Source organism: Leucopleurus acutus, assembly GCF_964270905.1.
Source record: "Leucopleurus acutus genome assembly, chromosome: 2".
NCBI classification, from domain to species: Eukaryota; Metazoa; Chordata; class Mammalia; order Artiodactyla; family Delphinidae; genus Leucopleurus; species Leucopleurus acutus.
The window spans coordinates 119,163,999-119,179,191 of NC_139143.1; the positions used below are offsets into that span (position 1 = coordinate 119,163,999).

General features: G+C 42.7%; 1 protein-coding gene and 1 pseudogene across 6 annotated transcripts in view; one reads left to right on the forward strand and one right to left on the reverse strand.

Moving 5' to 3' along the window:
• Positions 1-2,997: 2,997 nt before the first annotated feature.
• Positions 2,998-3,498, reverse strand: LOC309957201 (large ribosomal subunit protein uL11-like; annotated as a pseudogene). The gene has a single exon. The product of its transcript is annotated as a large ribosomal subunit protein uL11-like (transcript).
• A 9,400-nt stretch (positions 3,499-12,898) lies between these two features.
• The window catches only part of SSX2IP (SSX family member 2 interacting protein), a 40,475-nt gene continuing 38,180 nt past the window's right edge, over positions 12,899-15,193 (forward strand). For all 5 annotated transcript variants that reach the window (XM_082834369.1, XM_082834370.1, XM_082834371.1 and 2 more), the window contains exon 1: positions 12,899-13,000. The gene's annotated coding sequence lies outside the window, so the exon portion shown is untranslated. The remainder of the gene's footprint in view (positions 13,001-15,193) is intronic.

Genomic DNA, 15,193 nt, shown 5'->3' on the forward strand with positions numbered 1-15,193 from the left:
ATGGGGGAGGGCAAGAAAGAGACAGTGGCTTGGAAGTGACCACGAGGAGTGAGACAAGCACCTGGATTACCTTCTGACCCAGTGGTGCATGATAGGTGAGAGAGAACTGGCTACCACTCATGAGGGCTGCAGGGAATTCAGTGTCCTCAGGGGGAAGCCAGGTTTCTCTCAGAACTAGAAAGTGAAGACACTGTTCAGAGAAGAGTGTGGATACAGGGGATTTTTCTGATGACAAACCAGTATGGGGATAAAGATTTGAGTGATGAAATTTGACCTGGGAAGCACGGATATCTTGAGGTCACTGAGATAAACGTCTAAGACAAGATGGGGTTCCCTGGTGGCTGCTTCAGTAGAGGGAATAATTAATTCTAATTATTCTTAGAACTTGACTCAGGCAATTCTTAGGAGAGAACAGGAATTAAATCCATTGGAATTCAACTGATCCAATAATGCTGTTCATCCTTTTTCCTTAGTAATGTGTGTTGGTCTCCTTTCCAATCCTTACTGATTCTGTCCTGCCTTAGTTTCTCATCAGTTCTGATCAAGTCCAAACTCCTTAGCATGGGAAGGGCCCTCAAAGAGCTGCCCTGTCCTGCCCATCAGCCTCAGGGGCCCCGACTCCACCACAAGCTCTTGCTGTGCCCTTTGTCTCAGGGCTTCATCTCTTTTTCACTTGCTTATCTTGCACTCATTCTTTTAAGCTATAATTCAAATCTTTGGAAGAATATACAAGAAATTGGTAGTCCTGATTGTTCTGAGAAGAAAACCGGGCCTGGAGAGGGGAGCGTAAAGGGAAACTTTTCAGAGCATGCCCTTTTATACATTTTGAATTTTATATTATATGGATGTATTGCCACATCTTTAAAAATAATGAAAAGTTAAAAATTTTTAAAGCATCAAATGGACCAAAAAAAGAGATACATTTCAGTGTTTCATCCTCCATGAAGTCTTCACTAACTTGATGCTTCCATCCACTGAGGCATCATCATGCCTTCCACATTACTCTATTACAGCATTTATCAGTCTACATTGTACTTATCTGTAAACAAGTTAACAGTCTTAATGTTCTCATAGCCTGGAAGCACCGTGAGGGAAGGGACTTACTTTGTCTCATTCACCTTTGAATCTAGTACATGGTAGGTTCTCAGTAAAGGCTTGTTGAATTAATGAATGAAAAAAAATCTCTGCACAGAAGGGAAAGAAAAGATAGGTAAGCAATTCCGCTTCTTTGACAGATGAAGAAAATGAGGCCCAGAGAGGTGATTTATTAAGGATTGGTAGCAGAATAAAATGAGAATCCAAGCTTTTTAGAGTCCAAGTTTGGCATTAGAATAAGTTATAAAACTTTCACGTTGGGACAGCAGATGTGATGTGGATTATACTTACTTATTTTGACCTGAGTTTCTGGATTTTCAAGAAATTTCTGATTTCCAGAAAGCTGCCCAGTTAACCTCCAAAGGATAATTTCACATATCAGATCATGGGTCCTAAATTTGGGTTTGGAAAACATGTATTCTAAGGACCTCATAGACTAGGTTTATATTGCAGAGAAATCACAGGAAAATCTTGTGGCACATTTGTTTATCTTAAAAGCTGTGTTTTGTTTTATTGTTTTCCTGAAACACACGCAGTGCGGTGGACATAGCTACACACAGTAGCTCTCTGTAGAGATGCTAGAATAGCACAGGGAAAAGTGCCTGGGTCAACTCAAAGTGATGTATTCAGTTCTCATTTGTTAGCATTTGCTGAATATCCAGGGCAGTGACCAAGGGCATTTTATTTTACACAGCAGCCATGTTTTTAATGTGTAAGGTGGTAGCGTTAACGATTACTTGAGCCAGATTTTAAGTACCCTGGGGAGGTCTGCTGTGGGCTTCAAGATCAGTGGTCTTCAAACTTTTTGCTCACATAACTCCCTGAAAGAATTCTGAAAAACTTGCATCCTTCCCATATTTTTATGTTGCCATCTATAATTTTTCAACATAAGTTTGCAAAGAGTATCATTTCCAGGGTATTACATGTAATTCATGATATTTTAAAATAAAGCTGTTAGCTCACTTTTTAAAAGTTACCCCAAGGAATCTAAATCCCACGGTACTTTTTTACCCAACATTATTAATTTTTTTTTTTTTTTTTGCGGTACACGGGACTCTCACTGTTGTGGCCTCTCCCGTTGCGGAGCATAGGCTCCGGACGCTCAGGCTCAGCGGCCATGGCTCATGGACCCAGCCGCTCTGCGGCATGTGGGATCCTCCCGGACCAGGGCACGAGCCCGCGTCCCCTGCATCGGCAGGCGGACTCTCAACCACTGCACCAGCAGGGAAGCCCAACATTATTAATTTTAAATATATGTAACCTACCTCTTCTTTAACAGCCAGAAAAGTTACATTGTTCCTTCTTCTTCTTGAACTCATATTTTCATTTCCATTTCATTTCCATATTTCCATTTCTCCCACAGAATGCTATCTTATTGCATATTTTCATGCTTGAAAACTTTGTATTGATCATTACATCATTCTTTTCAACGACATACTTACCTAATTTTACTTTCCGGTAACTCTAAGGTCCTAGGAGTTATGTCTCTGGATGGAGTTATTACTAAAATTATTAGTAGTACACTATTGATCAGTGGCTATATTACAAATTGACAACCACTTTTAAACATAAAAATAAGATTTTATTGAAAATGCATCTGTTAACAAAATGGAGGGGACTTTTTCTTTTCCAGTGGATTTGCGGATGAATATTATAGAGTGAGATTGAGTTCCACCCCAACTCTATTCATGCATTTGACAAGGTTCTTACAAATGCTGAAGCATTTTGTTCACAAAATAAGTAGATGGGAATGTAAGGTTTTTGCTGTAGCCGTGTTACTCAACTCCTTTAACTCCTTTCAATTATATGCCAAAAACCATGTGATAACCTCTCATTTAAACTCTTTTTTCTTCCCATTGGTTGTCAAATGGCCCTTTATTGAATTATGTTCCTTTGCAGTTCTTAACTAGCTGGGCATTCCACCGCACCACTGTTGTTGCCATTCATCTATGATGTCATGAGGATGACGGCAATCCACATCAGAGACCACAGACCTGGCGGTCCCCAGGATCTATTTAATGGTTCCAGAGTATTCTCTAGCTAAAGATTGGTGTCTCATCTGCTGGGCAATGTTGACGATCTCATCAAAAGTGATGTTCCACTGTGCTTAATGTTTCTCTGCTTCTTTCTGTCTTTTGGTTGTTCTTTGAAGGCTTCGATGATCAGGACTGAGCCACAAGGTACCACCTCAGTCTGGGCCTGTGTGTTCTGAATGGTCAGTTTCACTGTAGTCCTCAGACCCTTCCAATCCCCAGTTGCCTTTGAAATGTTATCACCAACCGTTTTTGGAGACAGACCCAGGCGGCCAATCTTGGGGGCCAGGGGAGACGTGGCACAGACTTCCCCACTGGTGCACTTCAGGTATACAAATTTGATCTCCTTGGGCTCAAACTTAAGCAACATGGTGAGGTGGCTGGTGTCAGATAAACCCGGATTTCAGAGGACCAAAGAAAATTGCACCTTGGCCTCCTTCAAGCCGAATCTGAATGAAAGCCATTTAAAAAATTTTTAGGGCGCTAGCAGGTGACACTTTTGTTCCCCAGTCATGATAGTCATTCCCTTTCTCAACACTAACACTGGCTTCTAATTTTCCATGTTTTGTGTGGGTTGAATGCACCATGCTACGATGTGGAACTTGTGAGAGGAATGACACTCTTTTTTTAAGTGGAAAAATGGCGATTGTAAAAAAGGGATGGAAAAGAGGCTGCAAGCATGGTCTCAGGCAGATAAGTTTTAGGAAAGTGTAGAAATGAAAGTTGAGAATGTGGAATTGATCCCCTTAAAGCTATCCATGCTGTGTAGCACTACAGAGTCTTCATGTACATGGGCAGAACGTGGTTATCCCAGTTTGAAGATTTCTATTCACTAATCGGCAGGCATTTGAACAAAAATGATTGGAGAGCAAGAAAGATTAAGGCAGTCCTAAATAGACTGGGAATGACATGGTGGTTAAGAGAAGAGCTCTGTAAACCCTAACTCTGAAATTTACTAGCTGGGTATTTTTGGGCAAAATAACCTCTGCCTTCTTAATTCCTAGTCTAGAAAGAAAAGCAATAATGATACCTACCTCATAGTGTTGTTGTGAGGATTAAATGAATTAATATGTAAAGCACTTAGAACACTGGTGGACAAATAATAATCACTCAATAAATCATTAACATGAATACTAGGAAATGATTACATATGACTAAAAATGTTATATATGACTAACTCCTAAATAAGTTAACATTCCATATATACTTTGCTGTTAGCAAAGCTAACCCATTTAATTTGTAAATTAAATGAAAAATATAAGTACCCACAGCAAGAATGGGGCAGAGCCAAGATCCTTTCCCAGTTTGCATGCTTAATGATCAAGCTATGCTGCCTCTTGAAAAAAAAAAGCAAAAAGCAAAAAGCAACAAAAATAAATGGAACAGAAGGTGTAGGAGTTGTAGTTATTCTTTCTAGGTCAAAGGGTAGCCTATGTTAGGCAAAATTTATAATATGCTTACTTTGGAGAGGCAAGAAAAATGTTTGATGTGTTCTTTCCTCATCTTCTATAATCACAGAAAGTGCCATGATTTCCATTTAAGACATTCCCTCCCCCTACATGTAAACTAATTACTAAATATATCAACCACTTTTGGTGCTTAGAGGTTCAGGGGTTTTGCCTTGCTACTGTCTGGGGCTTCAGGCAGATCATGTTCAACAGTCCTATCTTTGTTAAATGAAAATTAGAGGTTATTTTCAATATTATTTTATTTCTCCAGTATTTCTAATTGTCCCTACCCCTACCCCATTCTAAATTTAAGTTTTACGTTTGATAGCATATACCATAAGTTGTGAAAAACACAACAAAGAGCTCGAAAACCCTCATTTGAATAACATCGACTTTAGGAACAGCTGCTAAGATAAAATAAATCCAAGAAAGCTCAGCGACCAGGACGCGATTGCTTTTCTTTTTAAAGGGACAGGCAGATTCACACACGATTGTTAAGTCTTAAGCAGTTACTTTAAATCAATGCCGTACTTTAATTGATATCTAAGTTTTTCAACTCTGAACTTTTATGTGGGTGTTTTACCCAGTATATAGAGGATTGTATTCCACTGTATTTCAAGTGGAACAATTATTTGATGACATCACTGATAGAGGTTTACAAAGCAGGAAATAAAATCCACCAGAAATCAAGCCTTCAGATTGCTTCTTCCCTGAGAATGCAGAAAGAGAAACTTTGCCTAGTGAAATAGAAATAATGAAATCACGTGGAAATTTATTACTAAGATAAAATTGAATTGCCAGTTGCAGAATAAAAAGATAAGGACTGTTTTGTTGATTGCAACACCTCAGCCATCTCTACTGAGATTCATATTACAGAAAACTCTTCATTAAAATAGTTACCCAAAAGTCTGGGTTTTAAAGAAGGAAAGGTGAAACTCTTTTAAGAAAATCCAACATATTAAAATATAATCTTATAGAATGAACAAATAATAAGATTATTTGTTCTACGAAGGCATCATTCATCATGCAAATAGATTTATCATAATTTTAAACATCTAGTTTCACTAGTACATTCAGATTATGACTTGATTTCTTTTTTTTTTTTTTTTTTTTTTTTTGCGGTACGCGGGCCTCTCACTGCTGTGGCCTCTCCCGCCGCGGAGCACAGGCCCCGGACACGCAGGCTCAGCGGCCACGGCTCACGGGCCCAGCTGCTCCGCGGCATGTGGGATCCTCCCGGACCGGGGCACGAACCCGTGTCCCCCGCATCGGCAGGCGGACTCTCAACCACTGTGCCACGAGGGAAACCCTATGACTTGATTTCTAAATGCATTATTTACACATGACTTTTGCTGGAATATACCTATAACATAACCTATATATAGGTTACCTATATACCTATAATACATAGAGCAGGGAAACATATACCTATAATATACCTGTAACATAAAGCAAGTACTAGCCAGAAAACATAGTGCTGTGGTCTGAAATTTTCAAAAAAGCAAATCATTTTGTGCAAAGTTATATTTATCAATGTGTCTTAATTTTTCTGGCCTAGTTAAATTAGTAAAGAAAGAAAGAAAATATAATTTAGAAAAATGTTAATATCTAAGATACATATTTATAATTCAAAGCATAGACACAGTCCCGCATTTTCCCTGCTTCTCATTTAATTATTCCATTCAGTCCTCTGTAAATAACTCCCATACTTCATTTTTCACTGACTTTTTTGCTCACTTGACTGTTTCCACATGTGGCACTTGAGTATATTTGTGCCAATAAAATGAAATATCACACCATCAGGTCACTTCATGAAAGTTCTTTTTTCAGTGTATTATCAGGATGCTTTTGGCTGCAATTATCAAACAACCTAACTAGAAGTCACTTAGACCATGAAGCATCTATTGTTTACTAAACAGAATGCCCAGAGGAGGAAAGGTAGGTTTGGGAGTTCAGTGATGTCAGCATGGACCCAGGTGGCCCAGCCAGTATTTCAGCCCAGGCAGTCAGACTCAAGTGTCAATGGATTCTTCTGTGTTTCTGGGAAACTCTGAGTTCCTGTTATGAGCAGCGGTCTAAAACCTCAATCTCTCACACAGTAATCATTCAATAAATATTCATTAAACTGTTAAGGAAATTTTCAAATAAGAGCAGGGAAACTAAGACTATGTGAAATAAAAGGGTGCTTTGGTGCAGAATTATATCACAGCTCTTCAAGTTAATGCTGGATCTTTGTGCTCTGTAGTTTTTACATAGATTTCAGTATAACTAAAAAAACATTTTGAGTCATTTATAGTCCCCCTACTTCCTTGGAGGGTCTTTTGCTGTCCACTCAATGCTTGGGGTTTAAATCTGCCAGCTTAGAAGAGTAGATTGAACCAAATTGTTCCGTATGAGAAAGGTTTAGAGGCCACTGTAGTCAGCAAGGTAAGCTTTGTGCAGCGTTTCTGTGTGTGTGCATGTGTGCATGTGTGTATGTTTGCATGAATGTTCATTGCATTTCCTAAAGGAGGTATGCTTCTCTTTTGGAAATACAGGGTTTGAGAACTACTCTGGTTGGTACCTCATCACTTTTCTGTGATAGCACCTTATTAACTGTTGGAGTGACTTATGCATAATCAAGTTTTATATGAAATATTTTTAAATCAATAAATCAATTTTGGGACAAATGGAGAGTTGGAAACCAAAGAGTTAGCTTGGTAAAAGTCATCAGGTTCAGAAAAAACAAAAACAAAACCCCCAAAACAACCAACCAAACAAAAAACACTTTCTAAAGAAATCGTAGAGCAAAACATTCAGCAGACCGGACAAAATCTAAAGCACTAAGAGCGAACCACCCAGAAGATGATCAAGCATTTTGGCCGCTGTTCTGTGTGTTTGTGTGTGGTGGTGGGGCATGGGAGGTGGGGTAGGGCAGGGAGGCAGGGCGGGTAATGAGGAGGGATAGTGTTCTGAGAATCTTCACCTCGGTGGAGGTGGGAGGAAGGGGGAACCACAGTGGTCTGCTTTTTCTGCAGACTCAGCCAACACTTTATAAATGGCACAGGACTGTCATTTCAAGCTGAACCACTACTGGCCCAAATCCAAAGGGACTGGCCAGAAATGAAATCATCTTTGGAAATGCAGCATGATGCAGAGGTTCACTCAGATAGCTAGAGGAGCCAAGCCCAGCTAAGTGTAAGGCCACCTTTTAGACCCGGAAGCAGACCTAGTGGTCTGGTCTCTGCTTACTGCTAGGTGTGCAGAGTCAGGATTGCCCCAAGGCCCTACTCCAGTTCCCTCTCCTCCATTGAGTACTCCCTGACCACTCCAGCCCTCAGCAAGGACTCTAAAGTCTCATGGCCCTTGGAATTTGTCCCATACCATTTTGTAGTTAATTATAAACAGGCTTAAGTTGATCTTGTGAATAAAATGAGGCTACGGATATGAAAGTTCCTCGTACAGAATCCAGCAAGACTTTGTTTCTCCACCCTGCCACCCCTGGAAAGACAATCCTGGCCAGAACACAGAATTAATGAAAATGAGGCCATTAAGAGAGGTGAGCCAGCCCCTCTTCTCATCTGTTAGAGCATACAGGCCCTGAAAAGCAATGGTCTTCACTAGATCCAGAAATTGTTGCTGCTATTGAAATAATCCAGATGGTATGAATTACAGCAGAAAGCCTTTCTAAGTTGGCCCATTATTATCCAGATTTGAATATACATGGTATTAGAAGCAGTGTGACCTGAATGTTTGCTGGGGTATTTGAAACACTGGTTTCTGAGGAACACATATGAGTAAATAGGGGGTGGATTATTAACTTACTACATGTATTAAAATCAGAGCCTATTTATTTCAGCAAAATTAAAATATTTTAAAATTATAATAATACATACTTATAAAAATTCATAAGTCACCGAAGTTAATCAAATGTAAAGCAATCTTACTATTAACAGTATGGTTAGCAATCCTCCAGGGAAGGCATGAAGGGGCTGGGACTACAGAGGCAAACATGACCAACAAGGTCCCTGCCTTCAGGGGGCTTACATTCTAGTGGGAGGAGACAGGCCATAAGTAAGCAAACAAGTAGACAAATAAACCAGACATGGGGAGGTTGCTTTACATATGGAAGTGGGATCTGAATGACGAAAAAGAATCCGAGTCTTGAAACCTTCTTGGAAGAGCCTTGCAGCAGAGTGAATGGCAGGTTCAAAGGACCAGAGGAGAAAAAAAGGGGGCCACTACGGCTGGCACTTTGCATAACCAAAGTAAGAGTTCTAAGAGGGGTATAGGGGCCAGATCATGCATGCATGACTGGGTAGGAAGTTCAATTTCATGCTAAATACAATGAGAGGCCATGAAAGATTCTTAATTGAAGATGGGGGCTGGAGGGCAGCAGAGAGGATCTGATCTTCATTTTTGAAAAAAACGTAGGGGCAAGAATGGAAGACCGCAGACAGGTTGGTAGAGATTCATTCACACATACACACAAACATAGAGAGTTTAAAATACATGTATACTTTTCCTTCAACTTGTTATTAGTGTGTATTTTTAGAATTCCTCTTTGAAATTATGTTCACAGTCACTTTACTGTCTTAGAAAATCAAACACATCTTGTTTTTTGACCTTTCCCTATCCACCCAAATGCAGTAACTTAGTTGGAAAACACAGGTTTTGGCATTTGAACATGACTCCAGAATGTGTTCATCAGATTTGGCTCTGAATAACTTTTGGATCGTTCCAAAAATCAGATTTTTTCTCAAAGAGAGAATTCCTTTCAAAAATTCAGTGTCTCCTAATGTGATACTTGTGAGCAGCATCATTGGAACATGTATAGAGCCTGCCAAAGTGATTTATTTGGAATGAAAAACATCCATTTGAAGTTATATTCATTTATTCACAAATAATTATTGAGCACCAATCACTGAGTACCAGGCACTGTTTTAGGCACTGGGCATACATCAGTGAACAATCAGACAAAATCTCTGTCCCCGTTGGGCTTACATTCTAGTAAAGGGAAATGGACTAAACAAATAGCAAATGAAAAAAAAAGTAAGCTCTGTACTATGGTTGAAGATTACATAAGAGCAAGGTAAGAAATATTTAGGAAGCTGGAGGGGGTCCCAGTTTTAAATAATGTTGTTAGGTTGGGCCTCACAAGAGGGTGACTTTGATTAGATTTGAAAGGGGAGAGATAAGTAATATAGATTTTAAGAGGAAGAACATTCAAACAGAGGGAATAGTGCAAAGGTCCTGAGGCAGGAAAGTGCCTGGCAAGAACGAAGAACAGTGGCTAATGGAGAGAGTTGTAGGATATGAGGTCAGATAGGTAAGGAGACGGAGGGCAGGTCATAAGAAACTTGTAGCCACGGAAAGAAATTTGGCTTTAACACTGGCTGGGGGGAACCAAAACAGAAAGTCATCATGATATGAATTATATTTTTAAAGAATTACTCTGACCACTGTGATATAGACTACAGAGGAGCAAGGCGGAAGTTTTGATGTGTTTTGGAAAACAGCAACACTTGATAGTCACATCCCCTTAATTTTGCTAGAAGGGGGGGGAAGTAGGCACATTTAAGCATTAAAAAACACTCTAGATTGTGTCTTTCCCCTTTATTTCCTTTACCATAGCAAAGTTCTATTAAGTCCAATTCCTTTACCTCTGGGCCAAAAAGCGTCCTTAGACTATTTTCAGGCTGTAGCCAAACTCTTTATCTTGTCCTGTACATTAGTCAGGATCTTCTTGGCTGCAAGTAACCAAATACCTGACCCCAAATGGCTTAGGTGATAGGCCACTTGCTATCTCATATGTGAGCAGTCTGGAGGTTTGCAGAGCCAGGGTAGGTTAACTTAGCCACTTAGTGACTTCTAGGTTCTGGGTTACCTTTCCTGTATTTTTCTTGCTCATTGTTGCGGGATGTGCCACCACAGCTCCAAACATGTCTTGCTTACTGGAGGATGGCCAAGGCAAGAAGTAAAGAAAAGACTTCTTAGGGGCTCTCAGGGATAAAACCCTTCCCCTGAAGTCCCCTTCCCCCCACTTCCCATTATGTACTCACCAGAATTAGGTCACATGCTTAGCTCCTAAACCAGTCATTGATAAAGGGGGATGAAGTATCAAGACCCATCTAGACCAGTGGCTCTCAAAGTATTAATTGGAGAAAGGGTGGGGGGGGGCACGGGGATTTTAGGAGGTAATCCCCAAGACACTTTCAGGGAGTTTGCAAGGTCAAAACTATTGTTATAATACTAAAATGTTATTTGCCTTTTTTTTCCCTCCCATTCTGAGTGTACAGTGGAGTTTTCCAAAGGCTACCTGAAATAGTGCAATAGATTAAATGCAGCAGATTTGAAGATCCAATTGCCTTCCATTAAGCCAGACACTAAAAGATATTGGCAAATTTTTAAAGTACTATGATTCTTTTTACTATGTTAGGGGGAAATATAGTTATTTTCCATAAAAATTTGCTATTTATGATAAGATGTAATTATTATTATTTTAAAATAAATATTTTTAAATTTCTCAGTTTTAATTTCTAGCATAGTAAATATCAATAGATATAACCCACATAAACAAAAGCTCTTTGGGGCCCTCAAAAATTTTTAGGAGTAGAGCAAAAGATTCTAAAGCACTAGTTTAATCAGACAGCTCTGATTCATCCTTGCGGCTGGGGGCGGAGCCGAAATTCCCGGAGCTCACCTCTGCCTGAGCCAAGCCTTCTTAAAATCCTGCAATGTAAGTGGTTAGGTCACAACAGGGAGTGCCAGACGCTGCGTATCGAATCAACCGATCTCAAAGCTTCTAGCTAATCGGAGAGTGAGCTCTCGCTTTTTGACTGTGAGGAGGTTAAAATGGTCAAAATGAACCTGGAAGTGTTACTTCAAACTGTCACACTAAGTTGCTTCCTAAGATGGGAAGGGGTGTGGGATTTTGGGGGGTGGACAGTTGAAATTTCAAAACCCCTCTCGGGAGCAGGTGTAACCCCCTTTACTCCCATCAGTTGTCTGGGTTAGCGATTAAGGTAATTATTGGTAATAACTGGCTTTCCTCCCTACCAGGCTGCGCTAATAGCGTCCTTACAACGAGGGCCCTAACTGGCGATTCGGCTGTCATTCACTTATGCTTAACAGCATCAATCCAGGCCTCCTGATCGCTTAGGCCAAAGGCAAACAGGAGAATTACCTTGGTTTTTGAAGGTGTCGCCATGGCATGTTCATTTTCTCGCCTTGATCTTTCATTCAGGAATGGGGATATGTGTGTGTAAATTGGAAGGGGGCACTCCTCTCTCCCTTGTTCTTCAGTGTTAATATTTCTTGTCCTTCTCTCATACTATTTTGGTTTCAAAGTGCTCTCAGGAACCTCCTTAAAATACCAAACCTGTTTTTCCTTTCTTGAGTAAATTTCTTGGCTTCACTTAAAAAAAAATCTATCCAAGTACATCTTGTGTTTATAACTCACCTCATATGCCTGCGATTTCTCCATCTGATCTCTTTCCTTTCTCTGGCCTCTCATCTTCCCTGGAGAATTTTAGGCTGCCGTGGAACAGGGGAGGAGCCTGCATGACCCCGGCTACGGGTGTAGCAGGCAAACATTTTCTTTGCGCATATTTTGATCAGTGAGTGTGGGACTTTTTTGCATAAACGTCTAGTTCACAAGTGCCTTTTCTTAGTCTTTCCGCTGTCTTCCGCCTAGGTCCATTTCTTGCCCTAATTTTACATGAACTTTCTCCTTGGCATTCTCGTCTCCCGGCGCTTGAACCTCCCTTCCCCTAGGCCTGACCTAATTCTGGGTGCCGGCTGTTGTTTGGTTTATTTCCCCACTTTTGCAAGCGCACGTGGCTTTTCTGGGCGCTTCACCTTTGCTCCTAGGGTGGGTGCTGGGGTTCACCGGGGCTCGGAACACGTGCTTTAAAACAGACACGCCTTCCCCACCCCGCCCCCAGCCCCACGAAGCTTTGGGCCCCGAGCTCCGCGGGCGTGAGGAGGGGGTGGGGAGCAGGGCCCGGCAGGGTGAATCACAGGGCGTAACAGGTGCCGCAGCTGCAGCTGCGCCAGCATCCCGCTTGGGCTCTAGGGATAAGGTTTTCTTTTTCTCCGGGTTTTTTTGGAGGTGGGGAGGAGACTCAGGGGCCCCCACCGGACCAATGCAGGCCGCGGTTGTTCATCGCCTAGCAACTGGCGGAGCCAATGGGAGGAGGCTGGCCTGCGGCGCCGAAGACGCGGGGGCGGGGTGGGAACCTTGCAAACCTGCAGAGCCCGGGAGGCTGCAGCGAGGGGAGAGGCGGAGCCCGGCCGGAGGCGGGGAAGGCGGGAGCTGGAGGTGGAGGCGGGGCCGCCGGCCCGGGCGCTGCGTGCCGCGGCGCCTGTGCGGGCCCTCGGGGCTGCGCGAGCAGGTCTAGGACGCTGATCGGTGCGTCTCCGCCGCACCCGGGGGCCGTGACGGTGAGAGCCTCGCCCCGCGCTGGGGATTGTGACGCGCTCGCCCGGGGAGGGGCGACGGCGCCGGCGGGGACTGGGGCCTGGGTCCTGGGGCAGGCGGGCGGGGGGTGGGCGCCGGCGGGGGGCGGGCGGGAGGGCGCGGAGGTGAGCACCGGCACCTGGCGCGGCGCCCCGCTTCTCTGCGGGAGGCCCGGCGCGGCCGTTGGGGCCGTTGGAGGAGGAAGGCGAGCGGTGACCCCCGGCCGCGCCTGGAGGAGGAGGTGGGAGGTAGGTGCCAGCTCGGGGACAGCTCCCGCTGGCGGTCGAAGCGCTAAGCCCCAAATCCTATCGGGGATGGAGAGAGGGTGGCGCTTGGCGTGGGATGACGAGCGACGCGGGGACGTGGGGGAGGAGGGGATGGCCAGTTTGGGGCTGAGGTGTCCGCTTAGCAGAGGCTGCGGGACTCGCGGGCTTGGGGGATTGTTAGCTCGAGCCGCAGGGGACAACCGTTAGAATGAGTTGCTGGTGGCCCGTGGCCACTGCAGAGGAAGAGAACCCCGCCAGCGGTCTAGTTAAAAGACCTGGGGAAGAATTTACATCATCTACAGGCAGGCATGTGTGAGAATATTTTGGTGTAGAATTTTGTGGTAAAGTACAGTAAACTGAATTGTGAGCTCCCCGCTCTCTTTCGAGCCTATGCTGATCGCCCAGTTATGCAAGTCACTTGGGCCCAGGAAATGGAATCTGCTAAATAATTTGTTCTCAGCACGTTTATATAATGTGGGGATCTTTAAGTTATTACCCCATTTCAAGGTCCGTAGTTGTGATTGCCAAGTTACCATTACTTGCAACGGGGATAATAGTTTTTGTTGAATCTGAGACTATTGACATATCCCTTTTCTGGACCCCATAATGGGGTGACGATTAGAAGAGGCACTCCTCCCAACGGTGGTTCGGTGGTGTAAGAGGGGCTGCCTGGAATTCGAAATTGCTGGGCTCCCCTAACAGTTCAGATTAGAGTCTAGATCTAGAGTTGGCTGTGATTGATGGGAGCCTCGGAATCCTTCATGACTCAGGAGGAATTGGTTTACTGTTTAAGTAGGAGAAAATTCTGGTAGCCTTGATCCTGAACTGAAAAGGTAGGTATGACTTGACACATTTAGGGGACTGAGCAAAATTTGAAAAAATTAGAGATCTGGACAGAGAAGAAAAAATGCCTTTAAAGTTTAGGTCAAGCTATCTCGAAATTTAGGAGTTTGAGGTAGATTTACGAATTTGAATTCACTCAGCAAAACTTAATCCATCAAATCTCCTGTCCTAGAGCTATCATAACCTACAGGTCTAGGGAGCTTTGGTTATTCATTCAAATTAAACAAGTAAAAGCTAGTAACTAGTTTGATGCTCTCTCCTGCCTGCTGCCAGTGAAAGTTTCTCAAACAAAATGGTTCTGTGAAGAGAGGATGAGGAACTGATAGTTAAAATGAAGGCTCTTTTGGTGGCTTGCTGGACCTCTTTAGCCAAGTCATTTTATATCCTTCCTTCCCCCATCTGTACAATGAAGATAATAAAGGCCCAGGATTAAGTAACATGGGTGAAGCAGCTTGAAGATAACTGTGAAGAGTTAGTTATTCTAAGATGAAATGTGAAGATCTCCTCCTAACACATTGCGCCTTGTGACAGGACTTGTTAAAAGCACATTGCGTTCCAGACGTGCTGAGGCAGTGTATGAGAAAAAGAAAATGTTAACAGTTCAGATGATTTGCCTAAGGCCTCAAGGCTGACACACTATATTCTTGGGCTGTCTGAAAACCTGACATAGCTTCTCTTTGACCAAGCTAGCTGTGACTCAGGTTTTATAAAGGTAGATATTTGAGTGCCTTCAATGTGGTATGCACCTAGAGATAAAAAGATGAAAAAGATGCTGCCCCAGAATGGTGTCATTTTAATTCACTTCACACACTTAAATTGGAGCACTTCCAAAGCCTTTTAAGTGATGTTTTTTCATATCTTTTACCAATAGTTGTAAACATGCCTTATTGGTTTGACTGGGTCATAGAGAGGTTTTGGTAGTCCTTGGGTCTCTTTTGTGTGTTTGGTGATGGTGCTCATGATTAGCTGGTGATGAAGGTACAAGTTATCTTGAATTCACGAGTTTTGGGGAGGAGACAGAATAGAAAAGTGCACCATTCATTATCAGTAGTGGAGAGCTACCTAAAA